Source organism: Ranitomeya variabilis, chromosome 1, assembly GCF_051348905.1.
Source record: "Ranitomeya variabilis isolate aRanVar5 chromosome 1, aRanVar5.hap1, whole genome shotgun sequence".
Classification (NCBI taxonomy): domain Eukaryota; kingdom Metazoa; phylum Chordata; class Amphibia; order Anura; family Dendrobatidae; genus Ranitomeya; species Ranitomeya variabilis.
In genome coordinates, this window is record NC_135232.1 from 417,383,310 (window position 1) to 417,405,882 (window position 22,573).

Here is a 22,573-nt window from a genome sequence, read left to right on the forward strand (position 1 = left end):
GCTGTGCCATATAGTGCTCCGCACCGTTGCCCCATAGCTGTGCCATATATATAATGCTCTGCACCGTTGCCCCATAGCTGTGCCACATAATGCTCTGCACCGTTGCCCCATAGCTGTGCCATATATATATAATGCTCTGCACCGTTGCCCCATAGCTGTGCCATATAAATAATGCTCTGCACCGTTGCCCCATAGCTGTGCCATATAGTGCTCTGCACCGTTGCCCCATAGCTGTGCCATATATATAGTGCTCTGCACCGTTGCCCCATAGCTGTGCCATATATATAATGCTCTGCACCGTTGCCCCATAGCTGTGCCATATAGTGCTCTGCACCGTTGCCCCATAGCTGTGCCATATATATAATGCTCTGCACCGTTGCCCCATAGCTGTGCCATATATATAATGCTCTGCACCGTTGCCCCATAGCTGTGCCATAGTGCTCTGCACCGTTGCCCCATAGCTGTGCCATATATATAGTGCTCTGCACCGTTGCCCCATAGCTGTGCCATATAGTGCTCTGCACCGTTGCCCCATAGCTGTGCCATATATATAATGCTCTGCACCGTTGCCCCATAGCTGTGCCATATATATAGTGCTCTGCACCGTTGCCCCATAGCTGTGCCATATAGTGCTCTGCACCATTGCCCCATAGCTCTGCCATATAGTGCTCTGCACCGTTGCCCCATAGATGCTCCACATAAATCTGTGCCATTGCTGCTGCTGCTGCTGCAATAAAAAAAAAAACGACATACTCACCTCTCTTGCTTGCAGCTCCTCGGCGTCCCGTCCCGGCGTCTCTCTGCACTGACTGATCAGGCAGAGGGCAGCGCGCACACTATATGCGTCATCGCGCCCTCTGACCTGAACAGTCAGTGCGGAGAGACGCCGGGAAGATGGCGCGGCGCTCGGCGTGTGGAACGATGACAGGTGAATATGTCATACTTACCTGCTCCCGGCGTCCCGCTCCTTCCCCCGGACAGCTGCTCTTCGGTGCCGCAGCCTCTTCCTCTATCAGCGGTCACCGGCACCGCTTCATTAGAGAAATGAATAGGCGGCTCCGCCCCTATGGGAGGTGGAGCAGCCTATTCATTTCTCTAATGAGCGGTCCCACGTGACCGCTCAGGGGAAGAGGCTGCGGCACCCGGAGACCGTGGGACGGGCAGGGGGAGCGACAGGAACGCCGGAACTAGGTGAGTATATGACAGTGTTCACCCGCCGACCCCACCACCGATCATGACTCGAGTATAAGCCGAGAGGGGCACTTTCAGCCCAAAAATTTGGGCTGAAAATCTCGGCTTATACTCGAGTATATACGGTACTTAAAAAATGATGTTCCACATTGTTAAGCAGGTCACAGGTTTCAAGCAATATGGGAAATAAAAAGGATCTCTCTGCTGCTGAAAAGCGTTAAATAGTGCAATGCCTTGGACAAGGTATGAAAAAATTAGATATTTCACGAAAACTTACGAGTGATCTTCATACTCTGATGAGATTTGTGACTGAAACAGAGCACAGACAGAGTTCATGCAAATAAAGGCATAATGAGGAAGGTTTCTGCCAGACAAATTCATTGGATTAAGAGAGCAGCTGCCAAAATACCATTACAAAGCAGCAAACAGTTATTTGAAGCTGCTCCTCTGGAGTACCTCGAACCTCAAGGTGTAGGATCCTTCAAAGGCTTGCTGTGGTGCATAAACCTACTATTCGGTCACTCCTAAACAGTGTTCACAAGCAGAAAGGGTTGCAGTGAGCCCAGACATACATGAAGACTAATTTTCAAACAGTCTTGTTTACTGATGAGTGTCGAGCAACCCTGGACGGTCCAGATGGATGGAGTAGTGGATGGTTGGTGGATGGCCACCATGTCCCAACAAGGCTGCGACGTCAGCAAGGAGGTGGAGGAGTCATGTTTTGGGCTGGAATCATGGGGAACCAGCTGGTAGGGCCCTTTAAGGTTCCTGAAGGTGTGAAAATGACCTCAGCCAAATATATAGAGTTTCTGACTGACAACTTTCTTCCATGGTCTAAAAAGCAGAAACGTGCCTTCAGGAGCAAAATCATCTTCATGCATGACAATGAATACCTCTGAGTAATTGGCTGCTATGGGCATAAAAGGAGATAAACTCATGGTATGGCCACCATCCTCCCCTGACCTCAACCCTATAGAGAACCTTTGGAGTATCATCAAACAAAAGATCTATGAGGGTGGGAGGCAGTTCAAATCAAAACAGCACATCTGGGAGGCTATTCTGACTTCATGCAAAGAAATACAAGCAGAAACTCTCCAAAAACTCACAAGTTCAATGGATGCAAGAATTGTGAAGGTGACATCAAAGAAAGGTCCTATGTTAACATGTAACTTGGCCTGTTAGGAGGTTTTGGAGTTAAATAGCTTTTTTGTTCAGTGAATGCGACCTCCTAATGCTGCGAAATTCAACAAACGAGCATTTTCAGTTCTTTTAAACTTATCAAATGTTTAGAAATTCTACTGTGCCTAATAATTTGGAACAGTGCATTTTGAGTTTTTATTCATTTTGGAGATTATACTGTTATCATTGGGAGGTTTCTTCAATAAAATTCAATGTATACTCTAACGGGTGATGACTTTTATTAGACTGACTGTCATTTGCACCGATTTGCATAATAATTTGGAACATAGTGTATATATATTACATAATACGTTTAGGGATCAGCGGACCCGTAGAAAATAAAGTTCTGGTACCTGACCCAAACTTTACTCCAAAGTTTGGTTTGGGTGCCCGAACTGTCCCCAAACTTCAACCAGAACCCAAGCCCCAGTGAAAACAGTGGAGACCCAAACTTTGCATCTGTAAAAAAAAATTCTCTTTCTGCAACGGACCTTCCCCGGAACTTTGAACTTTACAAAGGATTCCTGGGAGAAGTCCATGTTGGATGTTTAGCACCGGACACTACATGTCTGGTAAGAACCCAGAATTGTTAAGTTTGGGTTTGCTCATCTCTAAATGTGAGTTCTCCTTTATCAGTTTGTTTCTTCCATTGGAATAAAGACACCATTAAAAAACAAAGTTGTTCTGTATTAATGGCTCTGAACAGAGAGGCGGAACACATGCATGGCCTCCACTGCATTGTCTACGGGACTACCCGACAGTACCAAGGAGTATAGGCCGAGCATGCGCACCTCCACTCCGATCAGGACAGGAATGAAGTGACCCATTCTTCTGGTTGTAAAGCACCAATCTTGGGGTATAACCAGAAGTGAGTTTCCCAGTTATCAGCAAGTGATTCCTAATTCCAAAAACAGAGAATAACTTGTTTTTTGTAGGAAGAAATAACGCTAAGACTGCCATCACACTAGCAGTATTTGGTCGGTATTTTACATCAGTATTTGTAGCCAAAACCAGGAGTGGAACAAATAGTGGAAAAGTATAATAGAAACAGGTCACCACTTCTGCATTTATTATACTTTTACACTATTTGTTCCACTCCTGGTTTTGGCTACAAATACTGATGTAAAATACTGACCAAATACTGATAGTGTGACGGCAGCCTTAAGAAGACAAGTCAAAGGCATTGAAATAATGAGAATGAGTATAAAGACTCCTGTTGTAAAAAAAAAAAGAAGCAAATATATAATGCATGTATAAAAAATAAAGAATAATGTGTACAGTTAGAAAATAATTTTACTACTGGTAACATCCCTGGGCCCCGTAATTTATACTTCTCGTTACAAAGCAATGACTGGACAGCTCTGATAAAATAAACCAAATTGTTCAGTCTGGTAACTCTCATTATCGGCTTTTGGAGAAGACCCAGCTTCATTATTAAGGCAGGCTTAAGTTCAAAGACACCAGCATAAGTGATCTATTGTTACTGAGGAGCAGGGGAGCGGGATCATGTCTCCCCTGCACTAATGAAGTCAAACAGTAAAATTGCAGTGCAGTCTACCACCACTTAGCCATATGGTGTAAGGCTGGTTCCAGTTGGAGAAATAAATGTTCCGTATCTTAATGTGTAATCTGTGCCTAGATTATGGCAATTCCAGATAGGCTACAAAGGGTGCCATTCTGGCTTCCTTTACCGCAAATACATTGCCCAGTGATAACGATTCCATGTAAGTATAGGAGAAGAAGCTCATTAGCCCCTCGGGATGTTTTCTACTACATTTAGATAGGATATTGAGATAGGATAGTGAGCATAGTACACAAATGATCGAGAAGATAAGGGAAGTTAAAGCGTAACTTGTTTTATATCTATTTGGTCCAAAAGAATCTGGAGGAAAAAAGCAAAATGATCTGTCATATTCTCTGCATTCACAGGCTAGGAGATGTCCAGTAAGTTCATTGCATCTCTTATCACTCCAAAAGAAGTTCCCCACATCTTGCAGGAAATTTTTTATTATGCTTTATGGATAGGAGGGTTTCTGTGTTCCCTCATACAGCCAAATAATAAAAAAAAGTCCAAAGGCATAAAGGGAAACCATTCTGTAGAGTTTTCAGAGGAATGTCATAGTTGGAGTGACACACACTTTCACTGTCAAGAAACAGGCTTGTGGTTTGGCTGTTAGTGAGTGTTTGAGTGGATGTGTGTTGGAAGAGGCGGCTTGTCTGGCATCTCTCATCATGACTGTGCAGTAAATTATTCACAGCAGTGTTTTATCGCAGCTTCGGACTTGCTTTTTAGCGCTGCCTTTCTGCGTCACATCAGAGGTAATCCAGAATTCATCATTTCCCGTTATTTGCAAAAACATCATTCAAACCATATCATGAGTTTCACTTTTGTACAGCAATGAAATAGTTTCATCCACAGAGCTACTTATTTGAGCTGTGCTATGCAATTATATCATACAATTATACCAATAACTGTATTATTATTCATTGCTTATATAGGGCCAGAGTGCTGTAAAAATCAGGAGATTATTTGGGATTTTCTTTCAAAGTTTTAGATTCTTCAGTCGCTGTGAATAATTAGTAAGTTAGGCCCCTTTCACACATTTGCCATCAGTCGCAATCCGTCGAATGTTGAAAAAACGGATCTGTTGCAGATTGTGAAAAACTGATGCGACGGGTCCGTTTTTTCACCGGATCCGACTAGCTGATCAGGCGACATTCACCGGATCCATTTTTTTCCAAATTCGCCGGACTGAGACTGACTGCAAAAGACAGATGTGTGAAAGGGGCCTTGGTGAGAACATATGAGCAAACCCAAACTAAGTTTGGCAGTCATACCGGACAGCTAGTGTTCGGTGCTAAACACAGAACACGGACTTTACCTGGAAAAGAGAATGAGGGAAAGAGAAAATTCACATCCAGAACGCCATTCAAAATTCTGCAGACTGCTCCTTCTATCAAGTACAATTCACATCCAGAGCTGCATTCAAAATTCTGCAGACTGCTCCTTATATCAAGTACAATTCACATCCAGAGCTGCATTCAAAATTCTGCAGACTGCTCCTTATATCAAGTACAATTCACATCCAGAGCTGCATTCAAAATTCTGCAGACTGCTCCTTATATCAAGTACAATTCACATCCAGAGCTGCATTCAAAATTTTGCAGACTGCTCCTTATATCAAGTACAATTCACATCCAGAGCTGCATTTAAAATTCTGCAGACTGTTCCTTCTATCATGTACAACTCATATCTAGAGCCACATTCAAAATTCTGCAGACTTCTACTTGTATCATGTACAAATCACATCCAGAGCTGCATTCAAAATTCTGCAGACTGCTCCTTATATCATGTACAATTGACATCCAGAGCTGCATTCAAAATTCTGCAGACTGCTCCTTATATCATGTGCCATTCAAATCTAGAGCTGCATTCAAAATCCTGCAGACTGCTCCTTATATCAAGTACAATTCACATCCAGAGCTGCATTTAAAATTCTGCGAACTGCTACTTGGTATCTATCAGCATTGAGCAAAATCTTGGCAAACTGCAAAATGGAAGGTGCTTTCTGCATTACACTATTGCACCATAGCGGTTATGCGCTGGACAAACAGTGACCCAGCAGGAGACTTTGGGAATATGCAGCTTGGGAGCAGACCAGAAGCCAGAGGAGAATATGGCTAGGAAAGCTACTACTAAAGCTACAGTGTGTTCATGTCTTTGTGCTATGTACCTGCTTCGGCTATAGGCTGATCCGACACTCTTTTTGCACCAAGCTGCTTTAATACCCCGCAGAATGTGAGAATCAAATATAGCGGTACAAATGGGACGTGAATAAAGACAAGGATTACATGCACAACATGGTCAACACTTCCTATATTAGAGGAAAAAGACACATTTATTTTTGCAGGCCATGGAAAAATCCAAAAGGGAAATTGCAATTTCCACTAGACTGGTAGAAAAAAGCTGATTCATTTGTGAGTCTTGTTTTCTCTTTTGCCTGCAGACTTTACAGTGTACTTTATAGAGTGAAGTGCAGGGAAAGCATTGCTCTGAAGAGGTTAAAAAGGAGATAAGCAAGTTTTTAAGAAGGAGGGAGGGTGGGGTTGTAATTTTATATCTCACTAGTAGACACGTGAATGGTTCATGCAAGGGCAACAAATGCATGCCAGAGTAATCCCCTAGCATTAAATAGCACATCCTCCTCTAACTCACATATGTGGAGCGGCCTCGAACAATGGCTTCATTGTTTATGCTGTAGATACAGACAGCCAATAGCTCCATACTGTACGGAGGTAGACAGTGCTCATGGAAGATTGCCGATTGTCACTGGAAGCTGCTGTTTGATACATTTCTACACATTTTTGTACTTACTTAAGGTAGTTTAATACAGGAAAGATATACCGTATATCTTGGTACTGTGTTAGCCAGTAGATAGAAAAATATTTAGAATTGAGAGTCCTCAGTGGTTGATTCCTTTTAATGGCTAACTGAAAAGATGGTAACAAATTGCTTGCAATTTGTTACCATCTTTTCAGTTAGCCATTAAAAGGTATCAACCACTGAGGACTCTCAATTCTAAATATTTTTTAGGGTAGTTTATTCATTGTTACCTGGATGCTGGTCCACACACAGTGAACAAAGATAAGAGAATAAAAAATGTAGAAATGCAAATAGACATGGAATAGGTTAAATTAATCAGTAGCCACAGATATCTACCTGCGGCCATAAAGTGAGGCAGCAGTTCAGGCCCGTCCACTCCGCAGCCACGGGCCGAGATCAGCACCAGTTACTGGCTCTGTATGTGGAAGGTGAACAGCATGCACAGCATTAGACACATTCGGAGCGTTTTTGGAATTGCAATCTTACTTTCTTGTTTTAGGAGCCACTAATGCCCCCCACGGTACTGCACTGCCAGAAGACAACAGGGCACAATACAGCCCAATGGTGCAGAGGAAGCCAGACCTCACACTAAATTGCTTCAATGCCTACATGGAAGACATTTTATAGGTGCTTCAACCCACATTTATTTAGACCCATTAGGTTATGTACACATCACGTTTGTGAATTTAAATATGATAATCTGGGAAAAAAGTTCTATGCACCAAACCAAATCCATAAAGCAGAATCTGTCCAGTGTATGCTGAAAGGGTTTTGTTTTGTCATTTGTCACACAGCCAAAGTGACCCCAGCCTCATACCTATAATAAACAAGTGAAATAAGCCTGTGGCATGGTTATAGGGGCTGAAAGGGCGTGTGCCCCAAGTGCTGGGTGATAGGAGAGGCGTCCACAAGCCACTCGGCCTAGGTTTAAGGGCTTGGGCAGCAAAGTGAATCTTTTACCCCTGGGGAAAGACAGCCTAGGTACAACTCTAAATTAACTACAATTTGATAAATATGGGAATTAATGAGACCATAAAGGGTGAGCAGACTAAATCGTGGGTGTGGTATTAAACTAATAAAGCATCATGTTCAAAGAAAACTAAGTGACAATGGCCAAGTCAATCGTGTTTGTGCCGTTTCTGCATGACTGCATTTTCTCATACAAGAGCCACTTCTGGACAATAATGAGACTCTGGTAAAGCATCTGCTTAGGGATTAGGGACCCTGCAATACTGAATGTTCAATTTAACACAGATCAGTCTCTTAACTCTGTGCTCTCCGATCTGGGAAAGGTCTCACAAGGAAAATTAGCAGAAATGTTCCTTGGAAGCAGCCATGGCTTCACTGGATAGAATTCTGGACTAGTCACTGCTGGCAAACAAAAAACCCTCACATCTGATAACCGTTATAAGGAACTGGCACTATAGCAAATCTTGGTGCAAGACTACCCTCAACGGGTTAAATGTTTTGAAGAAGGTGGGAATGCTCCCCTCTGAAAGCTGTGGTGCTCCAGACATACAGTATCTGCTGGCATTTAGTCTTAGCAAAGGGCAAAACGTACATGTGAAACATTCGCTCCTTTTCACCAATCCTGTTCTTTCTTGTCAACAAGTTCCCTATGTGATTTGGTGCAATTAATCCCTTGTTAATAAAAGAAACCTTAGTCAGGAGTTTGTTCCTTTCATCCGATAACCAAGATTAATCAGAAATGGGCAGGTTTGGACTGAGATTGAAAAGCTGTGCACTTTGAGCCAACTCCCTCATCACATAATATAAGAAGTGCCAGCCTGCAAACCACAAGCAGAGGTAATGTGAAAGAAAGTTACATAAGCTCCTTCAGCACGCCCTGTGAAGCCATCCACTAGTAAAGCAGGGCTTCACTGTATGTCACAAGAATGTTAAAGGGAAACTCTCAGCACTATTTTGTAATGTAACGTAAGGCTGTAATACTGATAACATTGATACCTTTGGGGAAGTAATCCGCTTTGTTGTTAATCACCATTTGAATTTTTCTGCTAATCAGATTTCGGTGCACAGGGGCCGGACTGTACATGGGGTCTTCTCTTTACTGTCTGTAATTCCCCAGAATCTCTGCCTGCCTTTAATCTGTGAATGGCCTGCCACCTCTTTAAGCTTGGCAATGACCTGTCATTCACAGTCCGGAGCCAGGCAGGGAGACATTTAGTCACACACAGGGAGGAGAAGACCCAGTGCACAGTCCGGCCTCTGTGCACCGAAATCTAATTAGCAAAAAAACTTAATATGCTGATTAAAGAAGAACAAAGACACAGATTTCTTCACCAAAGGTATCAATGTCATCAGTATTACAGTGCCATTACAGCTATGTCCTTTCTTTAGAAAACCGTGCTGACAGGTCTTCTTTAAGTGCTTCAAATGTTGTCTTAAGCCAATAAAAAGGCTTTGTATGTCCTCCGTAATGTGGGATACCAATCAGTCACCAGTTTTTGATTAGGAATAGCAATGAAAATATTCATTCACTGTGGATTGCTAATTCCCATCAAACAAGAACATGGCTCTGAGTCCTACTCTATAAAGGCAGGTCCTGATCATGGGACCCTTCTATTAACCTAATATGCCTTAATATCGCTTTTTAATAGGGTATAATACACTTTGATCCCATGATGCCAAATGTATTGAAAGATCATCTGCAATGGTAAGTCATTCCAAGACAGACTACAAATTTGTGAAATGTATGACACTGCCTGGCATGGGAGTAAAGGCCACTGATCACACAGTGGCAGCTCATTCAATGTCAATTCCTGGTCACTCCTTTCAGAACCAACTCCACGCCAATGTGACTATAGTAATCCTGAAGATTTCACTATGAACCACTTCCTATTACACAACTACATACATTTATGATTAGCCGAGTTTTCACACTGGGAAGCTTGTGGTCGGAGGTTGTCACCTGAGATTTTCTTTCCTTTTTCTGATGTTTAGCTGTTAAATTGCTAAAGAAAAAATCATCCTTCATCATCACATATCTGTATCATGTTTCATTTTCATTGTATTATAGTTGTACATGTAGAAATGTTTGCAATGACAGGCCAAACACAAAAAGGGTTAAAAAGCGCTGACAGTGGAAATTGTGATTAGTGGTGTGTATTTACTGGCCAAGGTCAAGGAGAGCTGGAGTCAGGGATACCTCCAACACAGGAAGGGCTGTGCAGGCAGCTGTTGTGTCCATCACAGTATAAACAGGACTTCCTCCTACATGTCAGGAAGGATGAGTGACTCTGCCACTAACTTACTGGGATGTTTCCAAGCTGACCCAGGATCAAGACTTCTCTGAGTGACGAGCTGCGGGCCTCTCCATGTGTTTGTGAGACGGTAATGTCACATAAGAGCACACACTAGGTATGGCCGGCTAAATCCATGCTGCTATTTGCCATGGGAAGCAGAACACTTCCAATCTATGCGTGTGTACTTCATAAATAGTGCCAGCCAAAGAAACCATATTGTATACCCCCGACAAGAAAAACAGCAAAGATTACATATATCCACAGATTTACCTACATTTAGCTGCCGCCCCTCTAAACAGTACACCTGCATGCTACGCACAGAACAGCTGGGGTTCCCGGGGCTATTCCAGCCATTACCAGCTCCACTCACCTAGCTCTGCACTTTTTCACAGCATGACATTTTGATGTATACATTTTTGTTAATGTAGTCACCTGTATGATAAGTGGCTAATCCTTGACTTAGCCTGACCTTACTACTTCACATGTAAACTATACAACTAGCCGTAAGATACACAGGAACAATTCTGGGGGAAAAAGTAAAGCTGTTGCCCATAACGACCAGTAAGGTTACAGTTCTCTGTTTCAGAGGCATATTTTTATATAAGAGGAATTGCCTGATTGGTGGCTTTCAGTAGTTGCTCTACTTTTACTCTAACTAAACTCAGGAAAAAAAAAAGGGATCCCCAGAAAATGTCATCAAAAGCTTGTTTGTTAGGATCTCCTCATTTTTTGTATGAGAAGCACAGACTTCAGCATGTTTGAAAAATATAACCAAGGCACCCCTTGACAAAGCAAAATGCGAAACATGAGCCTGGGCTGTATGGAGGGCCTTGCTATAGTCACATTGTGAATGCGCTCAGTGCTTTGTTGCAATATTATTGATGTAATTTGTCAGTATTCACAATAATTTCCATTCAGCATTATTTGTAATTTATATCGTGAATGCGAATGACTAATATAATACATTATGGTGGCATATATATATGTAATGTGTCCACCTCATTTGAGATTTATTACGTTGTCTACTAGTTGCTATCCTGCTTCCTTCCTCTACTTGATCCTTCTTGAATTCATCTTAAAACTTAATTGATTATATGCTTTAATAGATGTCAATACATTTCTATATTTGTAATAATTTATGGGTGGTTTATGGTTACTCTTTGCTCATCATTTGTAAAAACAAGTAAAGCAGTTGCCCAAATTAAACAATCAGGTTTCAGGTCTCTGTTCAGAGGCATATTCCAATAGTGACAGCCAAAATAAGACCAATGTCATGGCAGAACAGTGTTTGGGGCACCAGTAGTGCTCACTATACAACATGTCTGGTATAATGTTTTGGCTTCAATCATAAATGGAAGAGACTTTATGCAGCCTTTTTTACAGTCAGGACATTGAGAGAGGTTTTCACTCCATCTTGTTATTATATATCTTTATATGAGACTCGGAACTGCTTCCTCTATGACTTTCTATCAAGCTCATCGGAGTTTGGTTTCTTTTTTCACTACAGATAATTAATAAAAGCGTAATAAAGACATTTGTAAGGCTAGCAAGAGATGTACCTTTACGCAATATAAGAGGGTTATAGGACCGGTTTACATATCTGTATTCAGAAGCCAAAACCTCTAAGGAAAAGCTCCAACATATAACACAGTACTGCCAAACATTGTCATCCGTTGCTCATATCATCCATGTTTGTAAAAAAAGGAATATTGCATAGTATAGAAGTTGTTTTGTTGTGTGGTGTCTTGTACAGTGATATAGGGGGTATTCAATACTCATGAAGGCCAGAACAGCACAGCCTAAAGGAAACCTGACAGCTGATTCATGCTGCCCAAACCACAGGCAGCATGCATTAGGCTCTGTCTGCATTATGTGCATGTTTTACCGTTAAATACTGCTGCATTTCAGAAAAACATACCATACCTTGAAAAGCTGGCTGGGAAGGTTACGTTTTGGATGGCTATTCCATGGCAGGTCCCAGGAGGTTTCTTTTCGCTCTACTCCTCATAACTAGCGGGTCTCTCCCTATACAAACACATAGTCTATGGGGAGCAAGGTGTGGGGGGGAATTCACTGAGATCATGCCTTGCTCTAATCCCCAATCGGCTGTCTAAATGCCGCAGAGTTTCAGAGTAAAACGTTCAAGGCTGCAATACACATGTGTTTCGGGCAACAGAATCAGCTGACAAGTTCCCTTGGACATTTGAGTAGTATCATCAGGATAACACGTCAATGAAGATGCTGATCGTAAAAAAAAAACAGCTATGTGACCAGAGCCTTATTCTGATAGTAAATACTTTAGAGCTACAGGGGTTCTACAAGACTATAATATCAGATGAATCAGGGGAATAGGTAAAGGTATTAATTGATCATTATTTTAAGTTGCAGAAACTAGCAGAGTATGCTTCATTTCATTATCTGAACTGAGGCTCTTTCTGCCACAATAGACATACAGTGGGGGAAATAAGTATTTGATACTACAAAGAATAGAGAGGGCTGTAATTTTTATCATAGGTACACTTCCACTGTGAGAGACAGAATCTAAAAATAAAAACCAAAACATCACATTGCATGGTATTGAAATAATTACATTGCATTTTATTGCATGAAATAGGTATCTGATCACCTACCAACCAGCAAGAATTCTGGCTCTCACAGACCTGTTAGTTTTTCTTTAAGAAGCCCTCTGCACTCATTACTGTATTTATTATTATTATTATTATTTGGAAGAGTAGATTTACACTGGCGCTTCTCACCCGAGGAAGGGAGGGAGAAGACACTCAGAAGCGGCTGGTGTTTTAAAACCGGCTCTGTGTTGATTCCTGAAAATGGTGAAAATTGGAAATGAATATTCAAAAAAACTGAGTTGAAATAAGACTGTGGTATGTGTGAAAAATAGATACTGTGCACAGAGTTTAACAACCAAGGCTGTAAGGTACTCACTCGTACTGATGATGGTGCTCTGTCTGTGTGGAACCAGGGAACCAGATTGACTGGGTCAGTGAGCAAGTGAAGTGGCTAGAAAGGTATGTAAGAAATAGCAGTTATTGTGCTGTAGAAGCTTGAGCTGACACCTGGCTAGGTTAAAGGTGTACTTACTTTTAGTGGTAAAAGAAATGCTTAGTCTCTGTAGGGTTATAGGGAGATTTAATGGTTTGAACATCTGCCAGTTAGTGCTGCTGAAAGTAATGGAATAAACATCCAAGGACCTGTGTATTGTATTTTTGCAAAGGTATCAAAGAGATGATACTTACTAGACAGTAAAGACAGATCCCTGTTGGAGCAGTTTGCTCTTTGAAATGAGTTGTTTGCTGTCCAGAAATGCTGTATAAAACCAAATATAAATAATAAATGGTAATCACTAATTTGTGTACATAGTCGAAAGTGCTTGTCACCCGCCAACCCTGATGAAGAGGGGCGAATCCCCTTGAAATGCGTCGGTAGTGTTCTCTCTATGCACCCATCCCGGCAGCTCTGTGACGTCACAACCAGCTCCGCCCCTATCAAAGCCCGCCGCATCCTCAGCGTCACTACCGGCCGGAGCGCGTAAGGTAAGTGTCGGCTGTCTGGCGCTTAGTTAAGGACAATAGAGCAGCACTGTTCTATAAGGCAATACCCCTCCAACACCTCCTATGCGCATCGCAGGCACCAGATATTGTAAGCCTACCAGCTCAAATCACCTTCCTACTGAGTGCAAGTGCACTGCACCACCAATGTTAATACAAGTGACTATTACATACCTTTCTAGCCACTTCACTTGCTCACTGACCCAGTCAATCTGGTTCCCTGGTTCCACACGGACAGAGCACCATCATCAGTACGAGTGAGTACCTTACAGCCTTGGTTGTTAAACTCTGTGCACAGTATCTATGTTTCACACATACCACAGCCTTATTTCAACTCAGTTTAGCACGGTGTTTTTTGAATATTCATTTCCGATTATTATTTATTATTATAGCGCCATTTATTCCATGTCGCTTTACATGTGAAAAGGAGTATACATAATAAAAACGAGTGCAGTAATCTTAAATAATACAAGTGACCAACTGGTACAGGAAGAGAGAGGACCCTGCCCGCGAGGGCACACAGTGTACAAGGGATGGGTGAGGATACACTAGGAGAGGGTAGAGCTGGTTGTGTAGCGGTTTGGTGGAGTAAGAGTTAGTGCAGGTTGTATTAATTGCACTTGTTTGAACTCATTACCTGTAAAAAAAACACCTGTTCACACACTCAATCACACTTCAACCTCTCCACCATGGCCAATACCAAAAAGCTGTCTAAAGACACCAGGAACAAAATTGTAGACCTGCACAAGGCTGGGAAGGGATAGATGACAATATGCTTGGTGAGATGGCAACAATTGTTGGCACAATTATTAGAAAATGAAAGGAACACAAGATGTATGTCGAATATTCATCGGTCTGGGGCTCCATGCAAGATCTCGCCTTGTGAGGTAATGATGATTCTGACAAAGGTCAGGAATCAACCCAGAACTACAAGGGAGGACCTGATCAATAAGCTGAAGAGAGCTGGGACCACAGTCTCAATATTACCGCTAGTGACACACTACGCCGTAATGGTTTAAAATCCTGCTCGCAAGGTCCCCCTGTTCACACCAGCACTGTCCAGGATCATTTGAAGTTCTTTAGTGAACATCTGGATGATCCATAGGAGACAAGGGAAAAGGCCATGTGGTCAGATGAGACCAAAATAATACTTTTTGGTATCAACTCCACTTGCCGCGTTTGGAGGAAGAAGAAGGATGAGTACAATCCCAAGAACACCATCCCAACCGTGAAGTGTGGTGGGGGAAACATCATACTTTGGGGGTGCTTTTCTGCAAAGGGGACAAATTTTAGCCAACAACCTCCTTCACTCAGTAAGAGCATTGAAGATGGGTCATGGCTGGATCTTCCAGCATGACAATAACCCGAAACACACAGCCAGGGCAACTAAGGAGTGGCTCCGTAAGAAGCATTTCAAGGTCCTAGAGTGGCCTAGTCAGTCAAAGGTTTCTGTACCAAATATTAATTTCTGTTTTTCTATTGTATCAATTGTATTGTACTTATTTCATGCAATAAATGCAAATTAATGATGTAAAAATCATACAATGTGATTTTCTGGATTTTTTTTAGTCTCGGTTTCTCACAGTTGTAATGTAACTGCGATAAAAATTACAGACCTCTCCATTCTTTGTAGGTGGGATAACTTGCAAAATCTGTAGTGTATCAAATACTTATTTTCCCCACTGTATCTGCCGAAATTCCACATGGGTCTTTTGGAAGCAGATATGAATGAAGATGTACAGTTCTGTGTGGTGTCATTGTTCTAGAATTTCGCTTGTTTATTTGGATAGTTTCAGAGCATTGCCTAGGAAATATGCTGGCTGTCAGCCTTACCCGCAAATACTGGATGAACACACCAGCAAACTACACATCTACAGTAATTTACCAGCTCCCACCAGGCACAGAAATGTTTCCTCAAGCACTTTAGTACCTTTCATTCACCTAGTGCATAAATCAAATAATTATGTAACATCATTACAGGTTTATGACATTGCTTCAAATGTAATCAGAAACATCAAACATTTTTACTGTTCTACATAAAAATACCTGTAGTGCTGCAAAGACCTCCTTAGTACATATACTAGATGAGAGTACAGTGAGGAATCTGCCGGAGAGGCTGTTAAAGCACTAACACGTTCTCTCATAATGTGCCATTCCTATTTTTTAATTAATACTAAGACAATGCATGGTTCCATGCTATCCAAACCCTGGGACAGAAAGATTGCTAGTCTTTTCTCAATGGTTTTCCCTATCGAGCCCAATTATATCTGGGAAAGCCACTCAGAATGCTCCCAATCTTCAAGAATGAGACCAGGAAGCACAGTACACCAGGGATGGGGTAAGCGCCGGATCTGCAGGGGATCAGTGAGGTATGAAGGCCATTGATATCCAAGTTCCCATTGATAGCAAAATATTATTACTAATAATAATTATGGAACTGTGATAAGTTGTATTAATATGGACTGGGTTCCAAATCTCCAACCAACAATGACTGCAGATGTGAGCAAGCATTGAAATTGTACAGGTTCCCATAACATTATGATTGGTAAGGGACTACCAATCCTAGAATTAGGAATTTAAGCTGAATTCAGGGGAATAGGTCTTCTTTGCATAGCAGGTGGTCAGAAGCTTCCACTTTACATTCAGATAGCGCATTGGAGCTCATGATGGCAAAAACTTTAAGCCAATATACTAGTTTTTCCATTTGATGGGGATATAAAGTCCTTTATGGGTCTCCATACCAAATCGATAAAGCAAAAATAGGCTTTACTATGCTCAAATTCTTATAATTACGTGGGCTGACAGTTATTACAAATTAATAAGCATAGTATATCTTATAAAAAAAGATCATAAACATAAATCTGGGCTAAAATTTTAAAGGATTTAAACATTTTCAGCCATTTCCTAATATTCCTAAAAACATTTAAGGTAACAGAGTATTGCAGCAGCAGGAATGTGGCATCTTCTAAGAATTGGACCCGTACTGTTTATGGATTTACCTGAGTGCATTAGTCACAGATTCACATGTTCCATCTGCATTCTAAAACCCATAAGCAGTGTGTCCTTTCCTAGAACATTGCAGCTGCAGCCTCACATCCGGAGACATTCGGTCACTTGTTTCCTAACAAAGCTAGGAAGCCGCTCAGTGTGGCCCTTTACGTGCAGCCTTATAGCTACCACTTTTCCAGCGCACAAAAATAAAACAACCCATCTGCAAAAGTTTCCTGCATTTGGTTGTGTTTATCACAGCCAATGACTCATAGAAAAAGGAAAGTAGTTTCCTATTCATTTTATTGAGAAGCACAAGCAGTTATCATGCATCATCCATCTGAGACGAGTAAAGACAGATAAACTAATAACCAGAAAAGCAGAGGGACAGAAATGTGTCCTCGAGATAGAACCAAGTAAGGAGATCCCTGCTGTCAGCTGACAGCAGGCAGGCCTTTTATTAGCCAATTTACACAACTATAAGGAAAAGACACATACGGTATATTGGGTCTTGAAATCCTGGACACTAGTGATGAGCGAGTGTACTCGTGGCTCGGGTTTTCCCGTGCACGCTCGGGTGGTCTCCGAGTATTTGTGACTGCTCGGAGATTTAGCTTTCGTTGACGCAGCTGCATGGTTTACGGCTGCTACCCAGCCTGAGTACGTGTGGGGGTTGCCTGGTTGCTAGGGAATCCCCACAAGTAATCAAGCTGGCTAGCAGCTGTAAATCATGCAACTGAGGCAAGGAAAACTAAATCTCTGAGCACTTACAAATACTGGGAGATCACCTGAGCGTACTCGGGAAAACCCGAGTAACGAGTATACTCACTCATCACTACTGGACACCTTTTCATCTGTATGGCGTTCCATAAGTATGGTCACATGTATGTCCATATTAGATCTCTGATGGATCCATTTCATGTAGCGGCAAATATTCGCAGATAGGACGACATATACAATCCTCTGTTGTCCTAACGCACTGATATAACCAATCTAATTTGGATTCAAAATGAATGATTCTTCTGATCGGTATAATGGATGCATTTACTTTTTAGCTTCCACTGATCTCTGTTGGGAATTCTCCAATGAAGTATGCAGTATTTATGTAAATGGGACCATTTCTTATAGTGTGAGTCCATGTACATACAATATTGCTATCACAGGAGATTAAAGATACTAAAAATAGGGATTGAGAATGGGTTGTCTGTGTAGTGGACAACCCCTTCAATTTGCCTAGAAATTCTCTGTGTAACTGACTTCAACAGTCTCCAGTAATTTGTCCTTTCTAGCATTAACTGTCATGAATCCCCAATGGCTAGGGATAGCACAGGATAAGCAAGGTATAATAAATATCGGACGAGCTCTAGGGTGATGGAACCTAGGCTGACCGCTGCCCTACGCCTGACAAACGCAACTAGAGATAGCCAGAGAGCGTGCCTACGTTGGTTCTAGACGCCACGCACCAGCCTAAGAGCTAACTAGTACTGCAGAGAAAACAAAGACCTCACTTGCCTCCAGAGGAATTAACCCCAAAGGTATAGTTGCCCCCCACATGTATTGACGGTGAAATGAGAGGAAGGCACACACATAGAGATGATGTATATAGCTTTAGCAAATAGAGGCCCGCTGAAAACTAGAAAGCAGAATGACACAAAAGGGGACTGAGCGGTCAGCAAAAAACCCTAATCAAAAAAACCATCCTGAGATTACAAGAACCCATGTGCCAACTCATGGCACATGGGGAGAACCTCAGTCCACTAGAGCAACCAGCTAACAAAGAGACATTCTAAGCAAGCTGGACAAAAAACCAAACAACTGAAAATCAGCACTTAGCTTATCCTGAAAGATCTGGGAGCAGGTAGGCAGGAACCAAACAGAGCACATCTGAACACATTGATAGCCGGCAAGGGAAATGACAGAAAGGCCAGGTAAAATAGGAAACACCCAGCCTCTGATGGACAGATGGAAACCAAAGGCCACAACCCACCAAAGTCACCCAGTACCAGCAGTAACCACCAGAGGGAGCCCGCAAACAGAATCCACAACAGTACCCCCCCCTTGAGGAGGGGTCACCGAACCCTCACGAGAACCCCCAGGGCGATCAGGGTGAGCTCTATGGAAGGCGCGGACCAAATCAGTCGCATGAACATCGGAGGCGACCACCCAGGAATTGTCCTCCTGACCATAACCCTTCCACTTAACCAAATACTGGAGTTTGCGTCTGGAAACACGAGAATCCAAGATCTTTTCAACAACATACTCCAATTCTCCCTCCACCAGCACCGGAGCAGGAGGCTCGACCGAAGGAACAACAGGCACCTCATACCTCCGCAACAACGACCGATGGAACACATTATGAATAGCGAACGATGCTGGGAGATCCAAACGGAAAGATACAGGGTTAAGAATCTCCGAGATCCTATAAGGACCGATGAACCGAGGCTTGAACTTAGGAGAAGAGACCTTCATAGGGACAAAACGAGAAGACAACCACACCAAGTCCCCAACAAGAAGTCGGGGACCCACGCGGCGACGGCGATTAGCAAACTGCTGAGTCTTCTCCTGAGATAACTTCAAATTGTCCACCACCTGATTCCAAATGTGATGTAGCCTGTCCACCACCACGTCCACTCCAGGACAATCCGAAGACTCCACCTGACCAGAGGAAAAACGAGGATGAAACCCCGAATTACAAAAAAAAGGAGAGACCAACGTGGCCGAACTAGCCCGATTATTAAGAGCAAATTCGGCCAGTGGCAAAAAAGCAACCCAGTCATCCTGATCAGCAGAAACAAAACACCTCAAATAAGTTTTCAAGGTCTGATTAGTTCGCTCCGTCTGGCCATTCGTCTGAGGATGGAATGCAGACGAAAAAGACAAATCAATGCCCATCTTGGCACAAAACGTCCGCCAAAATCTAGACACAAACTGGGATCCCCTGTCAGAAACGATATTCTCCGGAATCCCATGCAAACGAACCACGTTCTGAAAAAACAAAGGAACCAACTCAGAGGAGGAGGGCAACTTAGGCAAGGGCACCAAATGAACCATCTTAGAAAAGCGGTCACACACAACCCAGATAACGGACATTTTCTGTGAAACCGGGAGATCAGAAATAAAATCCATGGAAATGTGCGTCCAAGGCCTCTTCGGGATGGGCAAGGATAACAACAACCCACTAGCCCGTGAACAGCAAGGCTTAGCTCGAGCACACACTTCACAAGACTGCACAAAGGTACGCACATCCCTAGACAAGGAAGGCCACCAAAAAGACCTGGCCACCAAGTCTCTTGTACCAAATATTCCAGGATGACCAGCCAACACAGAAGAATGGACCTCGGAGATGACTCTACTGGTCCAATCATCCGGAACAAACAGTCTTTCTGGTGGACATAGATCCGGTTTATCCACCTGAAACTCCTGCAATGCGCGTCGCAAGTCTGGGGATACGGCGGACAATATTACCCCATCCCTAAGGATACCAGCAGGCCCAGTGTCTCCAGGAGAGTCAGGCACAAAACTCCTGGAAAGAGCATCTGCCTTCACATTCTTTGAACCTGGCAGGTATGAAACCACGAAATTGAAACGAGAAAAAAATAACGACCAACGAGCCTGTCTAGGATTCAAACGCCTGGCAGACTCAAGGTAAATGAGATTCTTGTGATCAGTCAAGACCACCACGCGATGTTTAGCACCCTCAAGCCAATGACGCCACTCCTCAAATGCCCACTTCATGGCCAAAAGCTCCCGATTACCCACATCATAATTGCGCTCGGCGGGCGAGAATTTTCTAGAGAAGAAAGCACATGGCTTCATCACCGAGCCATTAGAACTTCTCTGTGACAAAACCGCCCCCGCTCCAATCTCGGAAGCATCAACCTCCACCTGAAAAGGAAGTGAAACATCTGGTTGACACAACACAGGAGCAGAAGAAAACCGGCGCTTAAGTTCCTGAAAGGCCTCCACGGCCGCAGGAGACCAATCAGCAACATCAGCACCCTTTTTAGTCAAATCAGTCAAAGGTTTAACAATACTGGAAAAATTAGCAATGAACCGACGATAAAAATTAGCAAACCCCAAGAACTTCTGAAGGCTCTTAACAGATGTAGGTTGTGTCCAGTCACAAATAGCCTGAACCTTAACGGGATCCATCTCAATAGTAGAAGGAGAAAAAATGTACCCCAAAAAAGAAATCTTCTGGACTCCGAAGAGACACTTTGAGCCCTTCACAAACAGAGAATTGGCCCGCAAAACCTGAAACACCTTCCTGACCTGTAGAACATGAGGCTCCCAGTCATCAGAAAACACCAAAATATCATCCAAATACACAATCATAAACTTATCCAGATATTCACGGAAAATATTGTGCATAAAGGACTGAAAGACTGACGGAGCATTGGAGAGTCCAAAAGGCATTACCAAATACTCAAAATGGCCCTCAGGCGTATTAAATGCGGTTTTCCACTCATCACCCTGTTTTATCCGCACCAGATTATACGCACCACGAAGATCTATTTTAGTGAACCACCTAGCCCCCTTAATGCGAGCAAACAAATCAGTAAATAATGGCAATGGATACTGGTATTTGACTGTAATCTTATTCAGAAGGCGATAATCTATACAAGGCCTCAGGGAACCATCTTTTTTTGCCACGAAAAAAAAACCTGCTCCCAGAGGGGACGAAGATGGACGAATATGTCCCTTTTCCAAGGACTCCTTAATATAATTCCGCATAGCAGTATGCTCTGGCAGTGACAGATTAAATAAACGACCCTTAGGGAACTTACTGCCAGGAATCAATTCTATAGCACAGTCACACTCTCTATGAGGAGGGAGCGAATTGAGCTTAGGCTCCTCAAAAACGTCCCTATAATCCGACAAAAACGCAGGGATCTCCGAAGGAGTAGATGAAGCGATAGAAAACGGAGGTGCATCATCATGAACCCCCTGACATCCCCAGCTTAGCACAGACATTGTTTTCCAGTCCAGGACAGGATTATGAGTTTGTAACCATGGCAGACCAAGCACTAGTACATCATGTAAATTATACAGTACAAGGAAGCGAATCACCTCCTGATGAACGGGAGTCATGCGCATGGTCACTTGTGTCCAATACTGCGGTTTATTCATAGCCAATGGTGTAGAATCAATTCCCTTCAGAGGAATAGGAACTTCCAGAGGCTCTAGACTAAAACCGCAGCGTTTAGCAAATGACCAATCCATAAGACTCAGGGCAGCGCCTGAATCCACATAGGCATCGACGGAAATGGAAGACAGTGAAAAAATCAGAGTCACAGACAAAATGAACTTAGACTGCAGAGTATCAATGGCAAAAGATTTATCAACCCTTTTTGTGCGTTTAAAGCATGCTGATATAACATGAGCTGAATCACCACAATAAAAACACAAACCATTTTTCCGCCTATAATTTTGCCGTTCACTTCTGGACTGAATTCTATCACATTGCATAGTCTCAGGTGCCTGTTCAGAAGACACCGCCAACTGGTGCATGGGTTTGCGCTCCCGTAAACGCCGATCAATCTGAATGGCCATAGCCATAGACTCATTCAGACCTGTAGGCGTAGGGAACCCCACCATAATATCCTTAATGGCCTCAGAAAGACCATTTCTGAAGTTTGCAGCCAGGGCGCACTCATTCCACTGAGTAAGCACCGACCATTTCCGAAATTTCTGACAATATATTTCCGCTTCATCATGCCCCTGAGAGAGGGCTAATAAAGCCTTTTCAGCCTGAATCTCTAGGTTAGGTTCCTCATAGAGCAATCCCAATGCCAGAAAAAACGCATCCACACTGAGCAATGCAGGATCCCCTGGTGCCAATGCAAATGCCCAATTCTGAGGGTCGCCCCATAGGAACGATATAACAATCTTGACCTGTTGAGCAGGGTCTCCAGAGGAGCGAGATTTCAAAGAGAGAAACAATTTACAATTGTTCCTGAAATTCAGGAAGGTAGATCTATCTCCAGAAAAAAACTCTGGAA

At 42.8% G+C, this 22,573-nt stretch overlaps 1 protein-coding gene and 1 long non-coding RNA gene across 15 annotated transcripts in view; both read right to left on the reverse strand.

Moving 5' to 3' along the window:
• The window catches only part of NFIB (nuclear factor I B), a 308,859-nt gene that overhangs the window by 176,370 nt on the left and 109,916 nt on the right, over window positions 1–22,573 (reverse strand). The window lies entirely within an intron of this gene.
• LOC143762960 (uncharacterized) lies at window positions 12,961–13,458 on the reverse strand. The gene is made up of 3 exons (XR_013212286.1): window positions 13,272–13,458; window positions 13,117–13,196; window positions 12,961–13,035 (listed from the first exon to the last, which is right to left on the reverse strand). It is a non-coding gene; the product is annotated as an uncharacterized LOC143762960 (long non-coding RNA).